This window comes from Vanessa atalanta, chromosome 5 (genome assembly GCF_905147765.1).
Source record: "Vanessa atalanta chromosome 5, ilVanAtal1.2, whole genome shotgun sequence".
NCBI lineage: Eukaryota > Metazoa > Arthropoda > Insecta > Lepidoptera > Nymphalidae > Vanessa > Vanessa atalanta.
In genome coordinates this window covers 8080143-8104825 of record NC_061875.1, presented here as the reverse complement: position 1 = coordinate 8104825, position 24683 = coordinate 8080143, and the positions used below count along the sequence as shown (strand labels likewise).

The 24683-nt window shown below is 30.3% G+C and overlaps 1 protein-coding gene across 3 annotated transcripts in view; it reads left to right on the top strand.

Annotated features, from left to right (window-relative positions):
• Positions 1 to 24683, top strand: part of LOC125064119 (flocculation protein FLO11-like) — a 48742-nt gene that overhangs the window by 4049 nt on the left and 20010 nt on the right. For all 3 annotated transcript variants that reach the window (XM_047670923.1, XM_047670925.1, XM_047670924.1), the window contains exon 2: positions 17825 to 17955. The gene's annotated coding sequence lies outside the window, so the exon portion shown is untranslated. The remainder of the gene's footprint in view (positions 1 to 17824; positions 17956 to 24683) is intronic.

Here is a 24683-nt window from a genome sequence, read left to right as displayed (position 1 = left end):
GCTAACATTCATTCTTCAGAAAATTTTAAGGATTTTTTTCGAATCAATCGACGTTATTACCATTTCTATATTAATAATATGTTTAAAGTTTAAGGAATTACTCAAACCGTGAAATAAATAGCAACGACACGTTGCTATTTATTTTAAAATTAAATTCTAAGTCTGCCTTACATTAATAAAAATTAAAAATACACCACCACTACCATTGTATTCAAATCCTTTTATATGCGATCGAGTTTACTTCTAAAAATAATGTGTAGCAGTTTTGATTGTATGCTTAGCTTCTTACGTCCTACTCCTTTCAATTCTTCGTTGACTAGTGCAATATGTGTTTCCCAGCCAATTGGATAATGAGGTGTTTCGACAGGTGTTTAACATTCGACCGGCCTCTGACAGACGCTCTGTCCGACAGGTTTGACACATACCGACCTTCACATTTGTAATAACCCGCATCATAACGGATAATAGACGAAGCATCAAAGCATTGCGGCCAACTACCAATTACCATCATATAAAATTATTCGGTTCGGAATTTGATTTCATATCGGAAATTTAATATCATTTTTATTCCTTGTTGTTTTTTTTACTACTACAAAATAAGAGTATACTTAATTCTAGGCATTTATATATTGTAAAATATCAATATGATAAAAATATTTAAGAAAAACAAAAAGCGGTTTATTACCGATTAGCGGTCTCTTCAAGATAACTTAATGAATTATTACGTTTACTTAAACTAAAATGTATTCAAGTACTGTAGTTATAAAATGTTCGTGTAATACCTAGGGATATATGTCGTAAGCAATAGGGTTGAGTGTAAGCGCATGACTAGCATCTGAAAAGACCGAAAAAGTATAGACAGACGGATGACATAACATAGATTTTATCGGTTTAAATCTTAGTCAAGTTCATAAAAATGATAATAATAAGTATGTATATTGTAATATTTTTTACATTTATTTTAACACAAGATAATGAAACCACAGAAATAGTTCTTTTATTCTTAATGAATGTATTGATTATTTAAACAATACATTGCGTAATCATAATTTCCCGGAACGGTATGTCCATTATCGTAGTGTTACATCTGAAAGTTACTATTTATTCTAAAGAATGGCACACTTTGCTACGGCTCGCCAAAATTGTAACCAAAAGCATGTTTTATGTAATCCGAATCCGTCCCGGTGATGTCTTTATAGTATATACAATGTGTTTTACATATACCGCTTTTTATTACGTCCGAACCACTCTGTATTATAAACAAAACCTTTAATTAAAACAGCAGTTAAAACAAGTGATATAATATATCTTAATAATTTTTAAAATATTTATACCATAAAAGTTTATTTACGGTTTATGTAATAAACAGTGAACGCTACATCCTTCTAACTTCAAATGGTTTGAATTTTTAAATTAAGTTTTATATTACTGGCATATAAATATGCTTTATAAATATGTTCGAAATGTAAATAAGTAAAACTATTACGACATCACAACCTGAAATTATAACAAATTCAAATATATCTTCATCTTCATTGTAATTTTATAAGTTTTTATGTACAAAAGTCATAAAGGTCGTTGAATTGCCAATGGAACTCGCGATGCGCTCGCGCAGTGTCGTCGCGTGCGAATTGACGCAAGCTATGAAGCAACGTCGCATGTTACGTGACCGCGGATCACTGATCCAATGTACGACCTATTTATATTTTAGCTGCATCAAAAAACCTATTAACATTATTTAAATAAACATAATAATAAATTTGTAACACAATTATATAACAATATAAAAACCATTATATCGAGTATATTATAATATAACAATATTAATAAATATTTTATCAAATAGAATTTCAATTTATTTTTAAATGTACATTGTATTTTATTCTTCGAAAATATATCGCGCATGTTTTGTTAAATAAATACATATTATGACCCTAAATGTTTAGGTGATCAAGTAACACTTGTAAGCTAAATAAAACAAAACGACAACAACATAATTTTATGATTTAATTTCGAAACAATAAAATATCACGAAAATATTGCCAATATATTAAATATATAAACGTATACTGCTTTGCGCGCACGCAGTTGTAAATATAAATTTTAACATAAATAAGTCATAATATAAATCAAGTAAGAATTAAGCAGATAATGAGCTATATAAAAACCACCTGTACGTGTTATCATTTATTGTTAGTGCCTATTAATAACAAGTGATAATTAATTGTGCCGTCTCTCACGACATCAGACACACAGGTCGTCGACCCGTCTCTGGGTTTATTCCAGTGGGATCTCAGGACTGATTTTAAAATGTATCACTTTACAAATTTCATAATACCGATAATAGCATTGTTATAAATTTATATTTTTTATGAAACAGAAAGTTGTCCAAGGTCTGTATTTAAGTAACTTATAATTTATGTATATATTATTTCTTATCGAATTTCAATTTTATTTCCATTTAATGTCACTCAAACGGCTAACTGACCTCTTATTCGAATACAAAGCCACAAACAACGCCTGTCATCGTTGTGTTCCTGTGGTTGACGATCAATCATTTGTGTACAAATATTGTGGTAATAAAACAATAATACAAAGTAATCAGATCGTTGACCACGTCACACTGTAAGATTCATATACAGTAACTACTCTTATTACAATGTCAATGTCAATAAACAAATATTACCACTAGCAATCCAATAAAGCCCTACACTTAACATCTCGAATGATGAATTCGTTTGTAGAAAACACCTAAATGTTGCTTGATCTGATTCTGACTGAAATCTCTTCAACATTTGTCTATGTGTATTTATAGGTGTATATGCCGGTATATAAAAATAACATTATTCGTAAATATTTCATTTCAAGGCATAAACAACCTTGGGATTAGAGTGGTCCCAACAATATCCAAGGAATACATACCCTAAAGGCTGGATGCCTTTAGGGTAAGGTAAGCCACTGTTTAACGACCCAACCAATGATATAATTAAACTGCATTAAATAAGAATAATTCACTCTTAATAAAACTTTCCATAAAACTGTATATGCTTTTTACTTCTTTTGCAAATATTGAATAATCTTTGGTAATAAAACCAGTAACGCCCACGTACATACTATTTGAGAAATGTTCAAATATTGAATAACAAAAATGATTTAATCACATTTTGTCAGAGTAATTTAGATAATACTTAATATTTCTATTTTATGTTATCAGTCATTTTAAGCCGAATTTTGGATGTTTAAATCTTGACAAATCTTAAAAGTGCTTTTAAGAAATGTTTTTCTTTGTTACTGCATTTCTTATTTTGTCTCTACTGACATCTCGTAAATGATTATTTCAAAGGATCATTACAACAACAACTACAATCCAATTTTATCTGACGCATAATAGCCCAATCCACACCGAATTAAGTCTTCAGTAAATCCGATACAGCCGTAAACAGAGTGGAGGAAAAATTGCAGTCAAAACCATTTTATTTTTTATATTGTTGCATATTTCATTTGGTTTTATTTAATGCAACAATTAACAGTATTTCCCAAATAATAATATTAAAAACAAAAGCATCATACCGACTTGGATCACGTAACAATAACGAATAAATTGATCATGATGAAAACTGTTCCACGCCGTCGCATGCAATGCCGCGATACTACTTAAACGAACTCACGTTACAAAAGACCTAACTATTACCAAAACCTATTTAAATCAAAAAAATAAAAGAGTCTTAAACTCTATTTTAAGACCATGTTTACTTCATTATAAGGTAACCTACTTGATAGATAATTCAGATTTAAATGGTAAAGTTTGTAACATCAAAATAAGATCATGACTCACAAGTTCAGACCATAATTGCACTTTATCGACGTTTGCAAACACGCGTATCAAATCTATTATTGACTTGTTATTTTACTGAACCTCTTTAAAATTGACGTCTTTATCCCGCAAACAATCTCGACGCTTCGCCAATCATAATAGTTGAAGAACATTTGCGATTTCTTCCGACCGCATTGAATAGTCCGCATCACAATACGTTGATTGTCGCATGTGACTTGGCTATTGCGACGGCGGGCGATTGTGCCTGTGTCCATGTGATAAGTTATCGACATCTTCGCTGGTCACGATTCACATTGGTGTCTTGTTTGATTTAAACTTTCTACATCAAACGGTACAGTTGTAAAAACCGACGACAAGTTACATAGTTCAAATGCCACATTTTGATAGACCATTTTGTCTTGTTAACGACGATTCAAGGACGTTTCAATGATTATTTTATTGAAATTTACTAAAGAAACAATGTCTTAAATCAGTTTTTCAATGTATTTTAATGAATAAACAACGAAACCATTTTACCAGAATACATGATACAGATTTATGAATTTGTAACGATTTGTATCTGTAGCAGGAGCACAGATATAATAAGGTTATTACACGTAGACAGCTGCCAGGCGCAATACAGAGTGATGGAGTGGATGCATTAGAACGGATATCTTGTCATAACTGTCAATCAGCTCAGTGCACCTTTGACCTTGCACGTAGTACTTTCAAAATGCCGCATTCCTCACAGTAACGCGGCATATTCACGATCTACCACAATGCTATTGTTCCTAACTAAACTAACACGCTGTTATTTTTAACCCACCTTTATTAACTCGTATTTCGTACATGCAAAAACGATTATCGGTTACTTTGTAACGACCTTTAAAAGTTTTGAAATTACTATCGCCTTTGGTTATATGTTATTGAATAAGCCTTGTTACTAGGTAGGTTCTTTATTGAAGATTGTAGCGACATTAAACGTTATTAAATCTTCAAATGTCAAAATGAATATATCAACGTTTATAATATCAATATGTTAATTTAATTGTGCCCTGAAACTAGTAATATATTTTGCTGTACTTCATTTTATAACTTAACATAATTTAATAGGATGAATACAAAAAATCGTTTATTCTTTTTTTTGCATTGCTTCAAAGTCAAACTTATAAACTTACAATTTAGCTCTTTTTTGTTGAAATCTATTAAATATTCGTCTACATTAGAAACAATAGTCAAGCCAATAGTGTTTATGTTTATTATTTAATGGTCTATATTTGGATTGAGGCAGCTTCCTATAGACGTACACTTATTATACTTTAAATGTGAATTTTTAACATAGATCTTTATATTATTTATCCTTTGAATGAAAAATATTTATAATACGAGATAATATGTTCTAAAATCGATTTCATTGCTTAATTTTTTTGTTTCAATTAATAAATTATCGTAATAATCAAAACTACATAATTTATTTTCAATATATATTTATTTTTTTACGTAATCAAATCACATCAAATTTTCATAATGACTTCATAATGCTAAATTTCATATTTCATAATTACTTCATTATTTGTAAACCGATACCACAATAAAGTACCATAATAAAGGAGTAAAATTTGTTTTTATCTTTATGTATGTAGGGAGTAATCTCCAATACTTATTATCTAATTTACAAAAAACTCACTGGTAGAAAGCTACAGTATTCCTGAATGGTATAGCGGATAAATTATATTTATTATCATGCGTATTAGTGAAGATATCATACTTTTGTTTTGCGATTTGGAAAGCAATGTCGCTTAAAAATATATCTGTAGTAATATCACCGATCCCAAGCTATGTGCAACTAACAAATAGTTCGCTGCGAAACGGACGGTCGCTCGGACCGGCTGTATCAATTAAATTTTGAATCTTTTTCTGGTGGTTCGCTAGTGCAAATTAATTTGACTATTGAAAAAAATCCGTAAGGCAAATCTTTTCGCTGTGAATACTTTTATAATATGTTTTTATATATTAATAAAACCTAAATTATAATTTTAAAACGTTTTAGTTTTCATAATTGTTCCCAAGGGCGGATATGTAGGGCAAAGACGACCTCAGTCAACAATATGAGTATTTTTTTAATAAAGAAAAAGTAACATAGATACATACTTTCAAACGATAAAAGACGTTCATGAATTTCACATGCACGGGTTTTTTTTTTTTAATATTCGTTTTGTACGTTTGCTTCAGGAATTATTTGCCTTTATTTCTTAATGGTCCATGGGCATGAAACCCTTTAAACCCAAAATCGGCAAATCGTTTTCTATGTTAAGTATTTCCTCAAATTACCAAAAACATATATTTTTTCGATAGAGTAAGTGACAATTTAACGCCTTAAACATATAAATAAATGCGAATTCGTGCTGTATAAAAATAAAACTCGATTTTACAGACTACTGGGCTTAATAGCCATATCGTGACGTGACGTTGGTCTTCCGCCAGGTGCTAGAAAAAGTTAAAAATCGACTCATTGTTAATCAATTTAATTCTTGGAGTTCCGTATTGAATTATTTATATATAATTATTTTAAATAGTATAACTGAACAGGAAAATTGAAAACATCGCATGTAATGCAAGTACAAACGTTGTATAAATTTGATGAAACAGATATGTTTGTATAAACAAAACTGTGCTAAAAGCAAGCACAGTTTCGTTATATAACTAGTTGATGACCATAGCCTCGCTCGCGTTTTGAGGGTAGATTGTCCGGTATAAGGTACGAAAAAGGAGTCCCTCCTTGCGGTTCTAGTTTTCATCATACCAAATTTCATCAAATTGTGTTCAGTGGTTTGGCCGTGAAATCATGACTGACGGACAGACAGAGATACTTTCGCATTTATAATATTAGTATATTTTTTTTTTCTTTGTGTAATGAGATAACGTTAGAATACAGGAGACTGGTAGGTGTTATATCAGAATGTCAATGTCAGACTTTAGATTTACGAGTACCGAAAATCCATGACCTCGTGAAACTTTTTTCATTTACTTTTTTAATGAGACGAACATTTCTGTGTTATAGTATCTGTATACGCAATTTAAAAACGCCTTCACTTCCGATTCGAGTTCGATGTTATTCTGTTAGACCTCACTTCTTATATAAATCGTGTATCCTTTATTACAATTAATGTAGCGATATCACATTCTGAAAGTTCACGATCGTTTTATGTGATGACTGTTGAGTTTGTTATTATATAATAATTCTACAGATTAATTTTAGATTTGATAAATTGTAACAATGTATAAATGCTTTGAATACGGTAATTTAGAAGTAAATTAATAAATGTTATATTAATATACAAGGTTAATTTAAAACTGAACCCTAAAACTCCGGTAGCAAAGCAGTCGTGACTGTAACTGGTGTCTGGTGAAATTTGTGGTGGGCCAGACATTGTCTATTATTTCTTGTCTATTATTAAAATAATACTTTATATGTCGTCACAATTATGTGATTAACTTAATTTCAAATCGGTTTTCTCTTTTTTTATTAACTGACTAAGATTTTATATATTTTATATAAAAAAAAGTTTTATAATTTTATATTTTATATAAAAAAAGTTATGTAAAGTTTAGCACAGGTTTTTAATTTAACATTTTTTCTTATAATTTAGCAAATTTTGTTTCAGTAATGTAATACAAAACGTAGAGATAAACCACCCTATGTTAGTAAAATACAATAATAAATACATCAATGACTGTGTTTATATGTGATTTTAATAATTGCCAGATATATTATTACTGGCGTAAAAATCTAGAATATTCTTAGCATGTAACTAACTTTCAAAATTTACAACAGGAACTTATTGTAGCCGGATTTATTTTTTGTCAAGTTAAGATTCATGTAATAGCAGGAGTGGGCGTGCTATCGTGACTCGTTAACTATTTTAAACATACGCCATGTATCCTGTTTCATTCTCATCCAACTCCGCTTTCTGGGGAATAACATTCTTATTAATTAAACTGTAAACAAAAATTGAATTTAGAACACAATTTTAAAATATGATATATTCCCCCGAAATACTTTTAGTCAAAGTTTATCAAAAACAATACAAAAAAGCGAGATAATAATTTTGAAACTCGAGTTTTGTATCGAAAAAGAAAGTTTCAAATGAAAGTTCTATCAAAGGAATATATCACATACAGACATGGTCTACTATATGCGAAGAATACTGATATAGAAAATAGTGTTTGAAGTAAATGATTAACGCAATTTGTTCTCCTATATGTTTTGTGACTGGATCAGATTTAAGGTAATTAACCCACTAAATCCGTTTTGACCTGCTTATAAAAACACTTTATGTTGAAATAAAATTGATACACCAGTCATAATTATACTCTCATATTGCGTGGGCCTAATACGGACTTTATAACAACATTAAAGCGGAATGAAATACATTATACGATTATTGCGTGATGATCGAGCTTAAGATACCAAAATAATGAAAACAGGCTATATTTTTAATAATCTTTAATATTTTTTGACACCATACTCGTTTATATATATCTAGTATGTAAAATAAGTGTTAATAATTGAAATATACTTGCATAGATTAATATATATTTTAGCGATGACAATGAATATTTTTCAGTAGTAACACAACTACGCAAACAGTAATTATTGTTTGAATTATATCACCTATCTAATATCCATCAATATTGTCTTTCATAAATTGTGGAAAACATGTTAAAACCATTAACAGCATCGATTTACAATCGCGAAAACCAACAACAAATATCCTATAAATACATAAATATCGCGCTTTTGCCAATATTATTTAGCCAGAATTATTTTCTTGTTATTATCACTTTTAAATCTCTTATTGGTAAAAAAATTGTAATATAACATTTTATATTTTATCTGTACGAAACCGGGATTACATTCCTCTTTTAATATCTTGTCTATGTTCTATAACGGTTCTAGCGAGTACACATGCGTGTTCTAATTAGCAGCAATGGAATTAACGAGAACGTATTTGAATTATTATTTAATATAACAAAATGAATATTATTTATACATTGAATATACAAAAAAATATATATATTGAACATATATGTTTTGTTTTTGAGTTAAACGAAAAAGAAACTAATAGTTATTGTTAGCTTCAATGCCACCTGTCCATAATTGGATATAATTCACTGTTTTAACCGCATTCGTTATAAAATAATAATGTATAAAATTATTTCGAACCATAAATAGATAATAAAAATAATATAAAACCGCATACAGAGTTAATGCCGATGTGATTATGTTTTTCCTTTAAGGACAAAATTAGAAGGTGTTGTTTCGATATTAGTGGGCCAATGAATATAAATGTGATATTTTATATGTTTCTTTAACTATACAACTTACAACACACCTGCCATACATTAAGTATATGAAAATGTATGTGGGTACAAGATAAAAACGAGATTTTCATCCAGTTCCACAGTTTTAATTCGAACTATAAAAATTCAATGAACGATAAAAAAATTACTATTAAATATAATTCCGGTCGTAACAAAGATGCTTATAATTCCGATCGAATGTTTTTAAAATTGCATATTTTAATATTGAACTTCCTAAGAAGTGAGCCATTATTAAAAGTGAATATTTCCGATAGCATTTTAATTCATTTGTTTGTTTTAATATTATATATAATTTAATAAGTCGCTCTCTATCTAATTGTCCTTTTTGTGTTTTCGAGCATGGTTACTATTTTCATCGGAGCTTCAAACGGAACAGAACCTAGGAGTTACACCCGAAATATTACATGCAAACCTTATGTTTCCCAAATGTAGGAGACAGCTAGTTTTAACAAATCGAATTAAAGCATTACTTTTCTGACAAATATGACGTCCTTACATATGAATTAATTATTTATTAATAATTCCTATTTTAACTATTAATTAATGGACCTAATATATTGTGTAGTTTAGAAAACAAATTTCTTCAACGCTCAGTATTTATATCAACAGCATGACATTTACTTAGTTATAAGAAAACGCAATCCATAAGATTGTCAATGATATGTATTTATTTGATTGGAACTAAGAAACGTTGCGTCAAAGGGTAATTATGACAAAACCAGTGATTAGCTAATTGTGTCAGTTTTCGTAGACTTTCCAACACCGTGGCTGACATTTTGTTTCTATAATGTTAAATGTCATATTATAATTGCAATCTGTTTGGCAAAATAAACATAAATAGATAGATTTGAGCTTTGAGCCTAAAAGCAGGAAGTTCTTAGGAAGAGATCCAAGATCTTTATATACGACTCAGCGCAACCAACTTTTTCAATATTATTATTTTTTACAAACATAACAAACTTAAGTTTTTGGTTTTATATTTGAACGTTGTATTTTTTATTTTACCAAAACTTTTTTATAATATTACCGCCCATAGACAATGGCGCTGTATGAAATATTAACTAACACCTTACATTATGTCCTCTGTCCCTGTAGTTAACTGGCCTTACTCACCCTTCCAACCGAAACAAAACAATACTGTTGACTGCTGTTTGCCGATAGAATATCTGATGTGTGAGTACCTACCCAGACGGGATGACAAAGCCCTACCACTAAGTAAATTGTAGTTATTAGTTATATTATGAGTGTAGTTTGAAATGCTTGAACATATTTGGATGTCGGTAGAATCTTCATATTATCCTGAGTGACTCTGGTTATAAAATAATTAATTAATTCATTCATTCAGGGAAGTCGTGTTTTTATTATTAGATGGTGACATTATTTCTGCTAGTTTTTCATTTGTATGATAGATTTAAAAGATCTACAATATGGCTTGCTGTTGCATATATTTTTTTATAGATAAGTAAACTGTTTATACTATGAATTTAAACGATAAGGCAATTGAGGAAATCGGTCCGTAGACAGTAAAAATAACTTCATATCTCTGAATGAGGAAATATCAAAAAAAAACTTTTTTATTTTCTTAATTTAATTAATCAACTCAAAAAATATTAATATATATAAACGGATCGAATTAAAATAATTAAACATGAAACTATTTCGAATTGCAAGTAATAAGCGAACAATTTACGACCACGAAGCTAATTTATCGGTTAACAAAACCACATTGATAATGAAACTGCACGCAAACAAATATGTTAATTCATACTAGCCGCTTAATCTATATTAAAACAATTGTGGTGACGACTTAAGCCTTGAGAAACAAAATTGGCGAAAATTGAAAAACGGAAATGTATATAAGGCTAAGTATCGTATGTATTTCCTTCTCATACATAAATGAAAAATATATATATATAAACAATTTTTATCTTAAAATGATTTTATATACATGTTACGATACTTGAAAGAGATCTAAATATTATTTTACAAGACAATGTCATATAAAGAGCAGTTAATGAAAATATACTTTGCACTATTCTATTTGATCATAATTCATTCAGTTCAGTCTTTTATTTATGAGTTAGCGCGGTTTGTCATATGAAAAAGAGTTTAGCAAAACTTTTACGAGCGCCAGCGCATCGCCCTTCTCAACATAGTTTTTTTTTGTGGATTTGTTGCCATCTCCGTTTACCTTAAACGAATAATAACCGATAAATAACATAATAACAGGCAAAACAAAGTATTTAAAAAAATATATTGTATAGGATCACTAACATAAAGTGATTATTAAATAGATTTTAATTCAACATGGCATGGTATATAGCTTGTAGAAGTTAGCTATCTTTATTTCTAACGCCTTAATATAAAAAGTCAATCAATCAAGGAATCAGATTCTTGGACAGTACATGATTCTATTCTAAATGACATAATTCATCTCATAAGATAAAGAATGAATACATAATGGAAACCGATACTAATACCTTATTTAGAAACAATAAATTCTGCGTGTTTTCGCATTTCAAGTCCTTTTGATCGTAATAACTCACGTAACATCATTTAGCAGGATCCGGTGCTACTGGTCAATGTATTTCGCAATCTATATACCTCCGACAAGTCTCTGTAGAGTTATAAACTTATAGACTATCATTGTTTTTAAAACACGCAGATAGAATGAGACGATCGTCATTCCTAGCGTCCTAATGAGAAGTTCAATAATAAAACTAAATAAAAATACATATTTTATGACTATCGTTATAATTGTTTATAATTAAAATAAAATATTAATTTTTCCTGATTGTAAAATTGTAGAGGTTTGTCCATTTTGGAGATTGGAATTTTATTCTTAAAGGCACTCCTAGGAATTTTATTTATTTTTAATCGTAAAATTACTAAAATATTGAAATAACCTTGTAAAATAAGAAATTTAAATATTTTTTTTATTTTTATACTCAAGTTAACATAACTGGACTCACATAGCTTTAGGTACATGATTTGTCGATACCTTATCGTTAGGCTCATATTTTTATTTAAAGACATTTCTGTATCTTTAATAGTCTATTATGATATTTGGAAGACTGGTTTACACTGTCGCGCCTTGCGTGTTACGTACTGGTTAGGTAACGAAGATGCGACCGAAGCGCGTTGGTCGCGTAAATGCCATCGCGCTTCCCACGACTATCATTGTACGCGGAGTGTGTCTAGTTCAACAATTAAGCTCAATATTTATTGCTATGCGTGCTCCGTATATAATATAGTTACGGTATCTTAGCTACGTACATTGCGTACACGATATACACTAAATACTTTAAACCATATACAAATATATATATATATATATATATATATATATATATATGTTTCACGTAATACTACATATTTAGAATCATCACCATAAGAAGATATGTTATTATGTTAATTTTTATTAATTTACATTTTATCTAAATGAATGATTAATGTTATACTCCTTGTTTCGATTACGATTATATATTTTTATTAAAACTTGTGGACGCAATTAATCACTAATAAAAATATAAGACACACTGGTTCGAAAGATGAGAAATAATGAATGTCAACTGGGTTAAAAATGAGTTCAAAATATAGGTATATTTTAATAAAAATTAAAAGCGCTATTTATTTTTTAATATGACACGATAACAAAACGTGTTGTGGCGTACAAACCTAAACTATGAATACTTTATTTTATTGAATACTAGCTGAAACTGCGACTTTACCCGAGCGAATTTTATAAAACATAAAGATTCAAACTCCCCCTTAGGTGTGAAGTTTCGTAAAATTCTCTTAGGACGTCTATACAATATAAGGAACTTACCTATGCCTAATTTCAAGTTTGTAGGTGTTATAGTTTCTGAGATATCGTGATTAATCAATGTGTGGTATTTCGCTTTTATATATATACATATGTATATATAGATATTTTTATGTAACCAGTAAGTAAAAAAGTTTACTTTAACTATACTAAATCTCACACTACTACTCCATGTTTAACATGTTTATCATTTAAATATTTTATTTTTCTCTATACTTAATGTGATTACATTTACTACCGCCTAAAATTGTGAAATTATAATATATTTAGTATTATAAATACATTCGTTTAAATCATTTTTCTTAATACGATTACATTACACCACGATCTATTAGTGGACTGTGTGCTTTTTTTATTATTGCAATATATTTTTTCTTAATACGAACACGAGATATTATTATATACCGGTTTTATTGAACGGAGGAGAAACAATTATTGACAAATAGTTTCATGTTTACTATAATATTACTTCTAGAGCGTACACAATTATGTTATATCGTAATTCCAGCAAAAAATAAACGAATTGAAGGAAAGATAATACGGCATTAAAAGCAATTGTGAGATTTATAATGCATTGTCTGCCCGTGCGACGCGGAAACTAAACAAATATTTCTGAACCACCTGCGTACAAGCAATCGTTTTCTTCAAGGTTCCAAATAATATAATGATTATTGTTTATAAAACTACGATTCGCTCCACTAATGGATATAATTGATAATTGTACATTATAACTACATACATATGCTCACTCAATATTCGTCATATGAGCTATTAACCTTGGCATAACAAGATAATCGAAAAATCGGGGCTAACAATATGAATAAGGTACTTTAAAAACCATTAGCACAACACGAAATATTTATTATCCGTTAAACAAGAAACGGTGTATTAAAATTCTCTGAGAGTGTTTAACAAATGTACGTGATAATTTATAGATATTTATGATAAAAACTTTATGTTTTGAATTTGATTGATCGAGTTAAAATATACATTAATAAATTAAAAAAACAATTGTTTTTTCTTATAATGAGCAGACATGTAGGAGCGTTACAGAATTTGCAAGTTTAATATAATCTATTATATAATGGTGTTATATAGAGGCATTTTTTGTGTGTTCTCTAGTATAACACATTAAAATAAAGCAATTATATAACTCGTTTTGATATAAGCGTTTTAAATTAGGAGCAAAATTGATAATACAAAACTAAAGGCCATTGACGTTTATTTAAAAAAAAATGCCATAAACAAAAGAGGTTGTATATGATAAAATATATTTTTATCTTCTTGATTGAAAAAATTTGGACAACGATTATGGTTTTTTTTTCAAAGCTTTTTTATAAAAAATTAAGTTCCAGAAAAAAATATATAATTGTGTTAGTTTATATTTGACCAGTAAAATATTTTTACATTTATACCAAATTACGATTTATACATTAAAAACTAATTTGATTTTAATATTATTTTTATAAGAGTGTCGTATTTATCATTTAATTTGCCACCAAACCGTGGCAATTGAATTAAGACACGCAACCTAATAAAAAAAAATTTAACGCATCGCGCAAGCAAATTTACTTGTATCTGTCAATTTAATTTATTGTGGCTACAGTATCGAAAGAGGTGAGATAAATTCCTTATGAACACGGTGAATGAGCAATTATTGTTATTGGTTATTATTCGTTCAGGCGAGGTCACAGCGAGCGTGCGGTGCGCGACCCCGCTACGCGCCTTGGTACAATGTTTTTTGCGCCCGGGGACAATAGCCTACTTAGTTACAAAAAACTAAAGCACGCTTTCATTTCAACTATCTACGCCTCTGATTTAATTTACTTAATGCAACGAGTGCTCGTTAAAACTACAGTCAGGTACGATACTCTTGCGATAAGATCTCTCTCAGGTTTATTAATAAGAAACATTTAAGCTCTTACCGTATAAAACTTTTTAATGTTTTTTTTTTATTTGAGTTAAGTAATTGTTGTAGTGTTCATAATTTTTATTACACCAACTGCCTTTCTCATCAAAAGTAAGTTTCTATTCCTAATCTGCCTGGAAGAAATCTGTTTAAAGCGATAAGACCTTATTATGCTAACATATATGTGGTTGTGATGATGTGTATATGTGGATGTGGTTTACAATAATAGATTACATATATATCTATTATCGTTTCATCTCTTTATGTAAATTGTTACAGAGGAACAAAACAGCGGGATCTAATCTAAATAGCAGCATTCCATCTGAATGTCATCGGTATTGAAACCTTGTAAGCTGCTACTATACTCGTTCGACATTTCGCGTTGTCGCCAAGCACTTGATTTGTCAATAAAACGAATATCTCGCCAATTATATCATCTCGCATGCCTTAAAGGCGCAGCCGATATTAAACGAAACCGGTCGGATGACATTTGACTTATCAACTCTAACATTCACATAACCATATTTAAATAGACTAACTCGAATTATGTATCTCAATTATTTTAATTGATACATAACATCTTTATTAACTTTAAAATTAATAATATAATATAATTACGCTTTCATTGAATAAAAATATAAATTAAATTTTAATTGATCACGGGTTCTTAACTTATAAAAAATAGCGACTGCCTTGACTTTTCCCGCTACTCATAGATTTTAAATTACCTCCTTGTTACTTCATCAGTTCATACTACCGAAACAAGTGTAGTATATAAAATAAAAAATAATAAAATAATTGAATAAATCTAGCACCTCTATTACTGTTACCAAATCATCCGCCGCCAACTGGTAGGAATACTTAGCATTGAGTGCTCGACCTTTTATTTTTTAAGTGTCAATTTAATCCGTCTTAAGTTACAAATTTTGTTTAAATATCAGTGAACAGTTTTCTTTTTCCGTTTCAACATGTATAATATAGCAAATTGTAATAGGTGACAGGTAACATGTCCTAACTCTGGGCCTCCTTAAGCTTTGGGCCTCGAAAACTTCTACAACTTAAGAGGTAATTTTGTCACAAATACTTGTAACGAAATTACAACCAACTCATGCAGGTTTCTTAATGATATGTTTTGGACCGCAGAACATAGGATCAGAATTTGAGCACTGGCTTGGATGCCAAGTAGTGATTTACAGCTAAGATTATATATCTTATATATGTCCGAAATATAGCATCAATAGCAGTAGATATGTGTCGATATTTAGGGTAATTATAGCTTAAACAAAAATATTAATGTAAATATTGGGAATGTTAAATTTTATTTTTATATATATCGCATTATTGTAGCTTAGCCGCAAAATGTATATAGTATCGAAAATAATCCTGTAAAACATTCAAAAATCCATCAATCTTTTCAAAGATTTGATGTATGTACTATATAATAATCATGTTAGCGTTCAATATAAAGCACGGACCGGTGATTTTCTCTTAGACGCCGTTGACTTTATTAAGTTTATCTCAACAATGTATAACACACATATATTTATGCCATGATCGTCTAGGAATTATATTACGGTTGCAGATTTTTTTGTTCAAAATATTTCAAACGTTATAATAATTTTAAATGATAAATAATTAAAAATTCTTCTTTATATGTACGAGTACATATGTACGAGTGCAGCTAAATTTCGAAACACTCTTATACACCGAAGTTAATATAATTAAAATTAGTTGCACGAACATCTTGTGCTGGTAACATAATTGAATTCATGTATAAATTTAATCAAAACTTATTTGAAAAAATGATATTTTTTCTTTTTTTTTTAAGTAACTTATTAACCTACGTATTACATCTGTTTACATTAGCGATGCAAAAACATTTTTGTCAATCATGTATGATAGCGAAGACACGAAGAGGCAGATCGGTTGCCAATTTTGTATTTTTAATGCATATATATGAATAACATAAGCACCTATATATACAAATTAAAATTTTAATCATTTATTGTAAAATTATGTACGCGTCTTTAAAATATAATTTTCACCAGAATATATCAGATTCAGCAATAACTGTCAAAACTTGCCATTAGTAAATCAAAAACAATTAATCATAACGCTATTTAAATAAATGTTTTATTAAAAAATGTAAGTGACCTATTACGTATTGCTTGACCTTTGATTGAAGATTTCATCGAAATGGAATAAAAATTGTTCAAAGAAATAGTGGCTCCGGAAATCATAACCAAATGTCACATTGATGTCAAGTTACATCGTCTTATGCCAAATGACATAAAAAAAATATCTGTCGAAATTCATTGATTTTATATTATTTCGATTGAATTGAATTATATAAAATAACCTTTTTATTCAAGATGGCCCAATACTTAGAATATGTAATTCTTAGCCGAAAATTGCGGGTTCTAAAGCAGGCTTGCATCACTGAAATTGCACGTAATTGAGTTTATAATCGTTCATCTCGTGTTTGGCGGTTAAATGTCCTAAGGAAACATGAACGCGTTGAATGAAAATTTACCACATGTGTTAGTAGCCTGCATTGGACTACTATGGTGAAATAAGCTCTCAAGCTTCTCAAATGTGAAATCTCAAAAGGAAGTTTTAGCCAGCAGTAAAACAATTACAGACTGTTTTTGTTTTATACCTTTGTTAGCTCATTAGAACAAGACCAATAAGCCAATTGGATAGAATGTAAATAAAAAATAAGATATCTTTGCTTTACTAGCAGTATCGATATAATCCCAGCCATAGAAACATCATCGGATCGAAGTCATCATGTCTCTGAGTTCTATAATTACATTGACTTACTTTTGAAAAACCTATAATTTTATTATGATATTCGATCAGCTTGATAAATTACTTGTTTACTTTTCAGAATATGAGCACCTGAATGCACCTGAGCTAGTCTTCTTATGATATGACGTAGTACGCGCCGCCAGCACCATGCGGGCTTCACGACACACAACCGACTAGCTGACATTCGCTGCACGTTGCTGTCACACTGAGGTAAGATTGAGACACCTAGCAGGCACGATATGAGAAGTCAATTTGAATATTATTTTACGCACTCACTTCAAACTTTACACTAGACACAACTTATTAATAACAGGATTGGAAGAAATAAAAGGATTTATGTGGATGAGTTTGTTCATGTATTCTTATATAAATGTAGTATTAGTAATAGTAGAACATTTAATTAGTTGAAAAATAAAAACGGCAAATTAAATTATAAAGTGGTTAACGTAATTGGTCGGGAAATGTCTAATCTGTGATTAGACATTTTTCGACAAATATAACGACTCATTTTTACTATGAATAAAAACTTATGCCCCCATTTAGTTGAGAGAAACTAAACATGCTTGTGTGCCAAGGCCGGCGGACAAATTGATATTACATCGGGCGAGAGTTTGCCGCACCAACCTGCGCTTGCAAATTTGCCGCTTGTCACGTTTTTGTATGACTGCAACGCTCACCAATTATAAACTCTTCTGTCACAAGACAACTCATTAAAGATGCAGCAACAGGCTCTATGAAATGAGGAAATTCCTTAGACAAACAAAACACAGGATTTTTAATATAAAATAAGTAATGGAAACGTTAAAATCGATTCGAATCGCAAATCAACAGGTCAACGAGCCGGCGCAGCGTTGTGCTAAAATTAGCCGAGGCCACTAATGTTTAGATAAAGAGTTCCACAGTAATCGTCTGATATATGACTCTGCCATCCGGACTCGATTAAATCGAGTTATTTTAATGCATTTTTTATCAAACAAATATTTTTAACTTGTTTAGGTAATATTTTAATGTGAAGTCAATTCAGAGTATAACTCCTTTCCAATCCTATAAAATTATATATCCTGTATAAAAATGAACGTATACTAACACCACGCTTTTTAATCATCTATATAACGAATGTTTTAGTTCTTAATTTAGAATCAAGTTATTTTAAGTGCAGCTAGCTCTGCTTAGCGCCATATTTGTGTTGATTTTGCAACTAGAAGAATACTTACGAGACAACAAAAAGCATTGCAGTAGCCATTTTAACACCACTCCTGGCTTTTAACCGGACTTAAGCTAGGTTATTAATTGTGTTCTTGTTGCAGTTATTTTTCTTATTAAATATACTCGTATATAAAAATATGATTTTTTTTTTTTATCAAATTTTAACCAATTTTATCAAATACTTTTTATAACATAAACAAATATATGGACTTAAATTTAAAAGTTTAACAAAAATGTTGTTTAATTTGTTAACCCGCCAATGAGATAAATTTCAAAGACAAAACTCATTAGTGCTTACTTGGGTTTGAATCCGCATACATCGGTTAAGATGCGCGCTTTCTAACCAGTGCGCCCTCTCGGCTCTAACTAGCCCTAATCACAAAAAAATAGTAATACTTGCTCAATAGTAACAAGAATCTATTAAAACAATCAACCTTGTTTAAGTCCATTTGATTTGGACAACTCATCAGTCATTCTACCGCCAAACAGTATTAATCTGTATTTCTGTATTTCGGTTTCGAGAGGTGAGTTAACCAGTCATGTAAGTCACAAGGTTCATGATATGAGTTCATGGATAGAAGTGCATTGACTTTGTATGGGTGAATTCCACTTGACCAAATGACTTACTTGACATCAGCCATAATAGAAAACAAATAACAATCACTTGACTGAGATATTACACGAGGATACCCAAATTTTTACAAAATAATTACCGTGGAATTCATATCCTTAGAAATACGAAAGATATTAGAATTGAAAATCATCGGATCACTAATGCGGTTCCGCGCACTTGAACTGAATAAACATTCATATGACCGTGCAAAATGCTAATTCCGTGTTCTATTGCAAGTGATTGCGATATAATCGATCCTCATCAATCATGGGTCGTAGTGTAACGAATGCTTATTAATGACGTGGTAATGATGATATTCAAATCAGGCCTTTGAAATCATATTGCACTCCAGCGCTTCTATAACGGCTCCAAACAGCACACTATAATGAATAGTATTGAAGAAGTCTTCGAATTATAATTATTCTGTAAAGCCTTTGATTTCTTACTCTATTGAATATATATGTTCTCTCTGACATAATAAACACAAAAGAGTTCTTATAATAGTCCAATATTGAACTTCTCTAAGCTATTTATTATATAATCACAACTATATTATATACGGGTGGAAGGGTTTTGTACAAGTCTCTCTGTTGTACAAATATAATACTTTATATTTCTGTGTCCTTGTTGGTGGTTGGCCATTCTAATGACTTGAAATACATATATATATATATATATAGATATAAAGCTAAATAAATTGAGCTAGTAGCTAGCTTATTTGGCCCCATATCTCGAAGTCCGAGGCTTATGTGGAGTCTGAGATCTGCTAGTACTTACAGTTCCTTGCCTCGGAAAGTATGCAAAGCAGTTGCTTAAACTTCCTATTTTACATCCTAAGATAATATTTACGAAGCTACAATCGAATTTCATGAACAATACAATTATTGATTTATGACACACTATCAATTTATGATTTGTCCTTATTTGTGCTTAATAAGTGAGCTTCTTCTCCAAATTGTAAACAACTCTTCCCACTTAACTCAGTTCAGTTGATTTCTATACCAATATTTATAATACGATATAATTTATTATGGCAAATTAGTTTCTTGCTGAAGCTTACAAAACAGTACTTCATAATTTAAAGGTCGTTGGCTTTTAACAAATCGAGAAAACAAGAAAAGAAGGCTTATTTTCTGATAGTATAGTACTGTACCGTTTACTTGAGGCATAAGATAGCTCTCTGTGTAGAGAGCGCCAGCTGAAAACCAAGTTAAACTGCATGTAATATTATATACTTAGATAGCTGCTTATCAAACGAACGGTCTAACACTTTGAATAGGACTGTCAACAGAGAAATAGGGCTGTAGTTGGAAATGTTAGAAGGATTATCCAATTTTATTTTTACCATAGTTTAAATTAAGTCATCGGACAAATAACCAAAACTAATTCAAAGATTAGAAAACAACCAATATTCACGTTTTTCAAGTGTTCGATGCTGAGACCAAACCAATATGCATTTCTACATAAAAAATACGTGTTAATTACACGATAAACAATAACCACGATAGAGATAGTCACTCAGATTGGTCACACCAACAATGTTCAAGACATACTTACCCACTGACACAAAAAGCTTTCACGGTGGAATGCTACTGAATTTACACCCACTCGTATTAAAGTATAATTAAGTTGCTCTCTTAAAAAGGGCTTAATCAAGAGCCAAATAAGAAAGCATAATAATATTATTATTGAATATAAAATTTTAGCTTTTTCCAGTAATAAATTTAAATCTCATATTAAAAAAAGTTCGGTTAGTAATTAGGCGTATTGATTGAAAGCGTAAAAAGCGTAGAGTTAACCTTCGTTGATTTCCATGCAGGATAAATGATAATTCAATTGTATTTAATTACGTAATTACTGTTTCTTTAATTTAATCACGCTAAACGACAATACAACAATTTTCGCAAGATATTAATTCAATAAAGTTTATTTTATACTATTTACTTTTGGACTTAAGGACATAGTTGATTACAAAGTATTATAGTAACGTAGTAGTTCCGATGTTTAATATAGTTATTTATTTTTTTTTAATTAAATAATAAATCAAAGCACTAAAACTAATTGTACGTCAACCTTGAATGCCTCTCAGCTACTGTACCGGAACCGAGGCTTGCAAATAGATTTGGTAACAACATTCGTGTGCATATTAGCGTTACTATCTGGAATGAAAACTTTGGTAGGTAGTTCTAGCTATTTGTTATTGGCAAACAGAATAATTTTAAAATTATGATTCAATGCACTAATAAAAAGTGTTATGAATCGATAAAGAACAAAACTGAATACGGTGATGCGGTTGATAAGTCATTTTTAAATAAGTAACGATTTCCACTTATGTTACCGAAACTCACATCTCATCTATATTATTTTTCCCTTTAGCTAGCCCCGTCGTCACGGGTATAATCATTATCAAGTTCGTACCATTTTCCTTTTAATTATGAATACTTTTCCAAACAATATATTACTTACCTTCATAAAGATTCAAATTTGCTTTAACGCTATATCTGTATCTGAATTCGAATGAATATTTTAGAAGATGTAACTGATAAGAAATTACTCGCAACCAAAAAAAGTCCTTACGAAATTGATCAATAAGAACTAAGGCTTCAACAAAAATTTTGACCCGAGCATTTAATATTACCCAATTTGAATCTATAAGCCGTGTACTGATTTTGATCTATGTTTCACAATAAAGTTACGACTCAAACCAATTTCTATATCGATCATATTTCTCATTTATAACATACTTATGTAAACTTTATATGAACGTTATAAAATAAATATAACAACATAATATTTTATTACTAAGCGCTCTTCTCATTTTCCTTGTTAGTAAGTTGCAGCCATGTGAAGTCTGGCCGCTTCGCTGGTATATTATAAAATAAGGCTGAGTTCCATATTTCAGATTTCTATATTCATTAATGTTGGCAGTGTGTTTGTTGTAATAGGCTTAGGACAAACGATTTTATAGTAACGTTGTAGCGGTTGAAATATAATACCAGCTTGTCACTTTCTGACACCGTTAATTTAACATTGGAAAGAAGAAACAGAAACCATCGATCAACAATATACTTTAGTGAGCTGCTGAATCGGCCCTTATTCTAAGCTCGTAGCTACACATACGTTCCGTAACCATACTATGGCAACATTAAATGAAAAATGATTCATACAAGCCATCCTTATTCAAAGGCATTACAAAATTAGTCTATTAGACGCTATAAGGATATGTTAACAGTAAAACTTGAAAGCAATATTTAAAGGTCTTCACAGACGTGAGTGAGACTGGAGAAGTACGAAATGTCAAGGGCAAAACGACGTCAAACGGTTCATACTATCTGGATGTTGACATTTTTAGTATATTCAAAAAAAACTAATTTTAAATCTCTTATAAATCACTCTACAAATCGTGTTTAATTCAAATTGATTAATTGAATTAATTAATGCCACATGCCTAAACAACTTTAACGCGTTACAGTCATACTTTTGATAAAAATATGTTTTAACAAAATATAATATAAGGACCTATTAAGGAATTTGTTCTTCCTACTCTAATTAGTTTATATTTTACTTACGCTCATTTGATTTTAATACTCAATATGTACACTAAGAAAAATAAGTTAATATTAATTGTAAAATTTACAGTCATTAATGTATGAAAATTAGTTTTAAACTTGACAACGCAATTATCGTAATTATGCACCTGGGGACAACCCACGTAGATTACGTGTGGAGTTGTTGACTGACTTTGACATTTCTACCTTTGAACTACTTCACACGAACCAAATCAGTCTCGAGTTTCAATTTATTTGCAAAGCTAATTTGAGATGATTACAGAGATATTGAATAAAATAAATCATTACATATGATAATAAATCTATGAATAATCGTAGGGAATAAAATAACGATAACTTTTTTGCTCATTCTAAGCATTACGAAGAAAGTAAAAGTTGCGTTACCTTGCATAAGGAGGCGCTGGTTGTGGCCATAAAAGTAGATCGATTACATATACTCAAGTTTAAACATACAAACAAAACGTGTCTCAAATTGTATAAGTCCATCTGATATTACGTTAAATAAATATATAAATCGTGAAAAGTGAGTTAGCTATTTAGTTAATATTAACCATTACATTTTGCAAAATACATAAATCGATTTAATAGCAACGCTATTTAGTAAGATCGGTCATTGGAATGTTACAAAAACAGACGGTTCTACGTGAATACAATTTTTGATACAGTTTTACGTAATAAAAACGTTCCATGTAAACTGACTGGTGGTAAAAGCGGGTTGAGTGCGTTCAGATGTTGCGCAACATTGCGCAGCGCTCCGTCACGCGTCAGACGCAAATGCTTGCTATGCAATTCTGTATTAGACTCCAGATATCCTCTTCAGAATATACGACCGACATGGTGCCAAGAATTACAGCTTAATTTGTACAACGTTACAAGTAGGTCGCAACCTTTAGGAATTTGTCCTCGCATCGGTCTTTGCCTACCTGATCTAGATGCTTAATTTAATAAGTAAATCTTGAAAACGAAAAGCTGAATAAGTTTTTTTTACACTAAATTTACTATCGATCAAAATTTTAAATTTTAACATTTGAAGGCAGAGTTCCTTTTCCTTTTTCTCTTCTGTTTGTCAACCGATTTTTTTTTATTGGTAGCTATTTAAGGGCCACAGATTTATCGATAAAAATAATAGAACAGCGAAATTAATGAATGAGAGATCATAGGGAGCTGTCATAATTGAGAATAAATCCAAAGAAACACTTCCGGTGAATGCCTAATACTCAAATACATACCTACTCGTATGTAGATATAGAGGCCTACGCGAACATTAAATTAATCTTACGATCAGCGCGCGTCTAAGGAATTACGGCCTTGGTTAAAATAAGGTATAGAAAACGTTACTGCCCTTGGCTTACAGCAACAACGATTTGCAGCGATGCACACCGCACGCCCGTACATGCCACCTACAAAATTGTGCGTTTCTCATCCAAGTGATGAATCATTATAATAGTGTTCGTGTAATCAGACGTAATATCTGGTCATATGATGACACATACCTATTATAATAATAAACAAAAATTATGATTGATATTTGGTACGATTTTTTTTTATTC